Below are 8201 nucleotides of genomic sequence, written 5' to 3' on the forward strand. Positions count from 1 at the left end.
AGCAGGCACGATCCGTCCGAGATCCAGGTGGATGATCCGGGGGCGTTTGCAGCAAGGCGCAAGGCTCGCCCATCATTTGATGAGTGTAGGGCTGTTGTCCAGAATTTTGCCTGGCTCTTACTGTCATGGATAAGAACCTCGCGAAAGCTGGACATCTTCTTTGCAGTTTTCAGTTCCTGTTGTGCGTATTCCATTGCCGACATTGTCTTGCACACACTACTAGATGAGTGCTGTAAAGACCTGAGTCGTCTGAACTTCAGATACGGAACAGTCGTCCGCATGCTTGGGATACCCAATCCTCCGTCTTTGACCGAGGCGTGGAATGCCGACTCGGGGAAATCATGAGGTAGCCGTAGCCAACCTCTCACTGCTGCTCGGACAGACCTATCCAGCTTCAGCAACATCTTGCATGAGGAAGGTCCTAGTACGACTCTGTGGTAGAACTTTGGTATTAAGAAGGTTTTTAGCACAAACAGCCGTTGTTGCGGCTTCAGGGGAGCACTTGACACTCTCTGAAGAAGAACCTTCATATCAGGTTGGATATCTTGCTTCGTGATACCTGTGGGCGTGAAATGAAGCCCTAGATATCTCCAACTGGTCATTGCTTCTGCAGCTGGAATTTGCTGCTCTCCTAGTGTGAACCGTATACTCGGATCCACTTTCGTTATCTTGCGATGTGGGTCGGCCACCAGAGAGACTGTAATACTCTTCGCAATGTTGATCTCCAGGCCTCTGGACGCGAGGTATCCCTGCAGACTGTTAAGTTGAACCTGAAGACCTTGCGGAGTTGAAGCCAGGACCACGAGGTCATCAGCAAATGCCATGGCATTGACAACCAGGTCCTCACTACGGAAGCCTATCTCCTTGGGGCAACTGGCCAGCCATTCGTCCAACACCAAATTGAAGAGGAGGGGGGACAAGGGGTCACCTTGCCTTACCCCCCTGGTTGGTTGGACGACTCTTGACTGCCCTTCAAACTCCAGCAAAGTGGTCGCGGTCTCGTAAAAGTCTTGGATGTACCGAATAAACGGTGTCGCTATCTTCTTTCGTCGTAGTCCATGCAGAATTGCCTCGGTCGTCACTCTGTCAAAGGCCTTGGACACGTCGATTGATGCCATGTGGAGATGACGGTAGCGCCTGTTGGCCTCGAGAAGAACACCGGCCAAGAGGTGAACATTTTCTGCGCAGCCATCCACAGGGATGAATGCTCTCTGACGAAAGTCAAGTGACACCATTCCCTGCAGCCTTGACGATAAAATCTTGTGAAATAGCCGTACGAGAATAGGAGCCACTGTTATGGGCCGGAAATCCCCCGGAACTCTTGCATCGGACTTCTTTGGGATGAATACCGTCCGGGCACTCCGAAGGCATACAGGCAGCTCCCCAGTCAGCATAAAGAGGGTCAAAAGTACCTTCAACACCGGAATAGGAACTGCCCGTAAATCCTTTGCCTCTAGCCCATCGGGACCAGGCGCTGACCCGAGCTTCGGGAATGCTGCTTGGAGCTCCTGTGTGGAAATGGGCCCGAAAGGGGATAGGTCCTCCAACGGAAGGGGCAACCTTCCCTGTTGATCACCCAGAAGCTGTTGCACGGGAGCTTCTACAATTTGCTGCCATTCAGTCAGAAATTGGCCCACGTCCTCGACCCTGGAGTCCTTAGGACCCTCCAGGATAGCATGCGCGCACTGACTCCTGTTCTTTTTGTACGTACTCTGTACTTGCGCATATTCCCTTCTACGTGCCTTCCGTCTACTGCACGGTACTTGAGGCATGGGCCGCCTTCTCTGTCTACCAGGCGGAGTGTCACGAAAGAATGTCTGTCGAATGTAACAGTTCAAATCCGGGACACCCACTCCCGCCAGAAAACCACGGGCAATATCCCACAGTCGACCACCATTGTAGCCCCTAGGGCTCGCCTTCTGGATCAATCGCTGCAATTCCTCACGGCACTGGTCCCATGGCAGCGGAATGCTAACTTGCTCCGCTGTATCTGGGGATGGTCCGGTAGTCTCCTCAGCAAACGCTGCTGGCTCCAGTCGATCGTCCTCCAGCACTTCCTCCGGACACCGCAAAAGTTGCTCCACCATTTCTCGATATTTCTTGTTCCTCCGATGGGACTTTATGGAGTCAAAGGTGCGGTGGGGGAGGAGTCGATGAAGCTGAAGGTTGATGTCGTAAACTTGCTCTTGGACAAGTCGGACCTCATGTTTTGCCATGAGGTAGTTCTCTTCCGTGGACCATCTCGGCTTCACCCTGGTGATTACGATGTCCGCGTTGTATTCATTGAAGTGTTCCCGCCGTCTATGTATACTGAGACCAACCTTACTGCTAAACGCTCGGCCACAGTCCGGACACGAAGTGTGACTCGTAAGTCGGACCGGCTGTGAGCTTGTGTTATCATCCGAACTATCGCTAGCCAGCGCTGCCTGCAGGTTTCGAAGCCTAGAAGCGGTACTCTCACTCCCCCCTTGGTTTGGACCACGCGAAACGATTGAAACACCGGGTGCAGCAACGGATGGCCTGGACATCATCCGTGGAACCACAGAGTGGGGAGGCCTAGACATCTCCCCCACACCAGACCGAACGGAGCTCCGTGATGCCGAGGAAAGTGGAGAGGATGAAGTGGAAACACCCGACCCGGAAGGACGCCACGAAAAAGCCGAAGAACCATCAGATGAGCGCGACAAGTCTCCATCGTCGGTGAAGTGAGAAGAGTGCTCAACAGGCACACCTCTGTCCCCGCCTGTAGATCCTGTAGATCGCGTAACTGTTGGAGAGAAGCTCGCAACCGTGTCTGCCTGGGCGGCAGCATGACCTTTCTTTTCACGGGGCCCCGAAACCGCGTCTACCGGGGCGGGGCCCGAAACAATCATCGAGGAGGCCCCGACCCCACCCCGAGAGGCCACCAAGGGCCGCCGCGATCCCGAAACCGCGTCTACCGGGGCGGAGGCGGAAACAGTCATCGAAGCTGCCCCGGAGCGTTTGCCCCGAGGACCCACCATGGCCCGCGATCGCGGAACCCCGTCTACCGGGGCGGGGGCAAAAGGAGCCCTCTGGGAGCCCCCGGAGCCTTTGCCCCGAGGACCCCCAGAGGGCCGAACACCATCTGCACTCCCGTACGAGGGCTGGGTAACACATGGGACACAAGGTTCCATTGCACCCACACGCACCCTGGGTCGGGCTCCCGAGGAAGCCCAGTCAAAACTGGGCACCATCGGTCCTGAATGGCCCGCCTCTGCACAAACATCCTCCCGGGGAGTAGCGCTCCGTCTCACCTCAGAACCAGGAACATTTCTCGCGCCTTCCTGGCCTGCGGCATGCGCAACATCACCCAGGTGGATAGTGCTGGGAGAGCTTCCCAACCGAGGAACAACGCGCCAAACCACTACAGACCGCGGGGTATTGGATGTTGGGGCGCGCCCCGGGTCTATAGTTCGCGAAGTCCTCGGTAGGTCCTTCTCCCTGACCACCGTCGTTGTCGTCAGTTCTGCTGTCGGCTCTTTGAGCCTAACAGGCTGAGGGGTCAAACCCCCCAAGCCCTTACAAGTCTCCAGTTCTGCTGTATGGGGCGAGGTACATTGATACCGCCGCCCGCTCCTAGTCGTGGCCCCAGAGGGCCGTCCCAGTTCTGCTCTCCCAGGCAGTGGCCTCTTGGGCACACCCTGGTCTCTAGTTTGGGCCCTAATTGGCCGCTCCAGTTCTGCTGTTCTGTCATCATCTGCTGTATGGGGCGAGGTACATTGATACCGCCGCCCGCTCCTAGTCGAGGCCCCAGAGGGCCGTCCCAGTTCTGCTCCCCCAGGCAGTGGCCTCTTGGGCACACCCTGGTCCCTAGTTTGGGCCCTAATTGGCCGCTCCAGTTCTGCTGTTCTGTCATCATCTATCGAGTGGACAACTGCCTCATGAGGAGATGTCCGCCCTTGTTGCATCAAAGTACTAGCCCCCAGAGGCCGACCCTGTTCGTGTACAATCCTTTTGTCAACGCTTTGCCGCTCAAGGCGACCAACAAATTCTTCATCAGAAGGGTGTCCCCGGACCCCTATACTTCCTTGGATGCCTGCAACTGCTTTGTGCTGCTTGCCATGGTGTACCCTCATCGCAAACCACGACTTGAACCACCGTCCACAAAGGTTGCACTGTGCAGGGGAGGAAACCGAATCCCCAACACCATCAGAGGGCCCCTTACGCTCATGTCCCTCATGAATACTTGGAGCGACTGCCTCTCGGCAGCCGCGTTTCTCTTTTGCATTTCGTTTCATAGCGCCAAGTTTAGCCAGCGGCAAAGGGGTTGCTAGCCCCAGAGCCGCTCAGGTGCCTCCTCAGATTAGGAGCCCTGGGACAGAGAGAGGACTTAACTCCCAGGTACCCTTGGCAGGTTCCCTTGGCAGCGGGCAGGCCTTTCCCTCGGCCCGCCTACCGACTGGTGGTCGCAACACGACAAAGCCAGCGAGCCGCGGTTCCTCTCGTACTTCGCAGCAGCCGCCGCCGTTCCCTTGGCAGCGGGCAGGCCTTTCCCTCGGCCCGCCTACCGACTCGTGGTCGCAACACGACAAAGCCAGCGAGCAGCGTTTCCTTTCGTACTTCGCAGCAGCCGCCGCCGTTCCCTTGGCAGCGGGCAGGCCTTTCCCTCGGCCCGCCTACCGACTCGTGGTCGCAACACGACAAAGCCAGCGAGCAGCGTTTCCTTTCGTACTTCGCAGCAGCCGCCGCCGTTCCCTTGGCAGCGGGCAGGCCTTTCCCTCGGCCCGCCTACCGACTCGTGGTCGCAACACGACAAAGCCAGCGAGCAGCGTTTCCTTTCGTACTTCGCAGCAGCCGCCGCCGTTCCCTTGGCAGCGGGCAGGCCTTTCCCTCGGCCTGCCTACCGGCTCTGTTTGCGCCTCTTCGACGGTTGTCGACAACCGAAAGCCCACCATGAGTGGTGCGTTACGCCGTTCAAACCTGCGGATACAGCCCGTCCGACTTTCCCTTGGTGACGGAGCTCCGCTGGGCGCAACAGTTTGTGCAGAGAAGCGGCTTCAGAATCTCGCAACTCCGCGGTTGAGGCCTTCCCCCGCTTATAAGTGGGGGCGGCGCCGGGTGTGACAAGCACAATCCGGTAATGATCCTTCCGCAGGTTCACCTACGGAAACCTTGTTACGACTTTTACTTCCTCTAAATGATCAAGTTTGGTCATCTTTCCAACAGACCGGCGCAACCGAAAGGCCGCGCCGGACATCGGTCCGAAGACCTCACTAAATCATTCAATCGGTAGTAGCGACGGGCGGTGTGTACAAAGGGCAGGGACGTAATCAACGCGAGCTTATGACTCGCGCTTACTGGGAATTCCTCGTTCAAGGGGAACAATTGCAAGCCCCTATCCCAATCACGAAAGAAGTTCCACGGGTTACCCAGTCTTTTCAGACAGGGATAAAGACACGCTGCTTCCTTCAGTGTAGCGCGCGTGCGGCCCCGGACATCTAAGGGCATCACAGACCTGTTATTGCTCTGTTTCGTGCGGCTAGGAGCCGCTTGTCCCTCTAAGAAGGTTGTAAGGTGCTGGGAACCCCGCACCTATTTAATAGGCTAGAGTCTCGTTCGTTATCGGAATTAACCAGACAAATCGCTCCACCAACTAAGAACGGCCATGCACCACCATCCACCGAATCAAGAAAGAGCTCTCAATCTGTCAATCCTCCCAGTGTCCGGGCCGGGTAAGTTTTCCCGTGTTGAGTCAAATTAAGCCGCAGGCTCCACTCCTGGTGGTGCCCTTCCGTCAATTCCTTTAAGTTTCAGCTTTGCAACCATACTTCCCCCGGAACCCAAATACTTTGGTTTCCCGGAAGCTGCCCGCCGAGTCATTTGAGTAACTCAGGCGGATCGCTGGTTGGCATCGTTTATGGTCAGAACTAGGGCGGTATCTGATCGCCTTCGAACCTCTGACTTTCGTTCTTGATCAAAGAAAACATTCTTGGCAAATGCTTTCGCAGTAGTTCGTCTTGCGACGGTCCAAGAATTTCACCTCTAGCGCCGCAATACGAATGCCCCCGTCTGTCCCTCTTAATCATTACCCCGTATTCCAAAAACCAACAGAACAGAAACGGGGTCTTGTTCTATTATTCCATGCAAGTTTATTCAGGCGACTCGCCTGCGTTGAGCACTCTAATTTTTTCAAAGTAAAAGCGCAGGCCACCTCGAGACGCACCAATGAAGGGCACCAAGAGAGGACCGGCATGATGTTCAGTCCGAGCCGTCGCATCGGGTAGATGCACTACTCGTCTGGAACTGAGATCCAACTACGAGCTTTTTAACCGCAGCAGCTTTAGTATACGCTATTGGAGCTGGAATTACCGCGGCTGCTGGCACCAGACTTGCCCTCCAATTGATCCTCGTTAAAGGATTTAGAGTGTACTCATTTCAATTACGGGGCCTCAAAAGAGTCCCGTATTGTTATTTTTCGTCACTACCTCCCCGTGCCGGGAGTGGGTAATTTGCGCGCCTGCTGCCTTCCTTGGATGTGGTAGCCGTTTCTCAGGCTCCCTCTCCGGAATCGAACCCTGATTCTCCGTTACCCGTAACAACCATGGTAGGCAAGTAACCTACCATCGAAAGTTGATAAGGCAGACACTTGAAAGAAACGTCGCCGGCTCATGGCCATGCGATCAGCACAAAGTTATCCAGAGTCACCACAGAGTACGGGCAGAGCCCGATGGGTCTTGGTCTAATAAAAGCGCCCGTCAGCCAAAGGCCTTCAGGCTCAATGCATGTATTAGCTCTAGAATTGCCACAGTTGTCCAAGTAGAAAGAAACGATCTAAGGAACCATAACTGATTTAATGAGCCATTCGCGGTTTCGCCTTATTTCGGCATGTACTTAGACATGCATGGCTTAATCTTTGAGACAAGCATATGATTACTGGCAGGATCAACCAGGTATGATGCATAGGCATTCCCTTTTCGCCCCAGAAGGGTGCCTCGTCGCCGCCGATAGGGCCGCCATAAACCCCCAGCGCGCGACGCATCTTTTTCGCGGCAGCTTGCGCTGCCCGTGCATCGTTCGAGCTCGCTGCGGCATCCGACCCGTAGGTACGGCAATCGCCACGCGGCAAGAGAGCACGTGTGCCTTTAGGCAAAGCATTTGTAACGCGCCCACCAGTGCGCACATCGGCCTCTAGGGCCGCAGCATTAGGCAACTGGACGGCGCTTGCTGCGTAGCCGAGACGGCCAAGCCGCCAGACGACGGGACACGCCCGCGTCTTCGGCGCGCTCGCACGGAATCGAGTCCGGGTAGCACGGAACACACCTCGTAAAACGTGGAAACAGCGTCGTCCGACAACCAGCCCCTATCGCAGACGCGGATGAGGCTGCAGACGAATGCCGTGGGGTCCGAGGGACGGGGACACGCTGGGCACGAGGCCGCATATCAGACCCGGTCACGGCGCGCACACGCGGGCGCGCGCCGCCGACTGCTCCACTGGGACCCCCATATAATAGCAGCGATAAGTACCCAGACCTCCGTGGGTGAGTAAATCGCCGTACTCGTGCCACTTTCGCCGCAAGGGCCGCACAAATCGTGCGCGCTTTGCCGCGGCATCACAACGCCGCGCTTCCGCGGCGCCCCGCACGAGCCGTACTCGTGGACATAGCCGTCGGGCGAACCGCCGTACTCGAGGCGCGTTCGCCGCAAGAGCCGCTCAAATCGTGCGCGCTTTCCTGCGGCATCGCACGAAAGCGCTGCCCCGGCGCCCCGCACGAGCCGTACTCGTGGACATTGTCATCGGGCGAACCGCCGTACTCGAGGCGCGTTGGCGGCAAGACCCCCACAAATCGTGCGCGCTTTGCTGCGGCATCGCACAAAAGCGCATCCCCGGCGCCCCGCACGAGCCGTACTCGTGGACATAGCCGTCGGGCGAAGCGCCGTACTCGAGGCGCGTTCGCCGCAAGAGCCGCTCAAATCGTGCGCGCTTTCCTGCGGCATCGCACGAAAGCGCTGCCCCGGCGCCCCGCACGAGCCGTACTCGTGGACATGGTCATCGGGCGAACCGCCGTACTCGAGGCGCGTTCGCCGCAAGAGCCGCTCAAATCGTGCGCGCTTTCCTGCGGCATCGCACGAAAGCGCTGCCCCGGCGCCCCGCACGAGCCGTACTCGTGGACATGGTCATCGGGCGAACCGCCGTACTCGAGGCGCGTTCGCCGCAAGAGCCGCTCAAATCGTGCACGCTT

The 8201-nt window shown here is 57.2% G+C and overlaps 1 non-coding gene across 1 annotated transcript; it reads right to left on the reverse strand.

Moving 5' to 3' along the window:
- Positions 1-5099: 5099 nt before the first annotated feature.
- LOC149324674 (small subunit ribosomal RNA) lies at positions 5100-6914 on the reverse strand. Its single transcript, XR_016286735.1, has one exon. It is a non-coding gene; the product is annotated as a small subunit ribosomal RNA (ribosomal RNA).
- Between the last annotated feature and the right edge of the window lie 1287 nt (positions 6915-8201).

The sequence above is a fragment of the Amblyomma mixtum genome, unplaced genomic scaffold, assembly GCF_055824585.1.
Source record: "Amblyomma mixtum isolate Tamu unplaced genomic scaffold, ASM5582458v1 scaffold_21, whole genome shotgun sequence".
NCBI lineage: Eukaryota > Metazoa > Arthropoda > Arachnida > Ixodida > Ixodidae > Amblyomma > Amblyomma mixtum.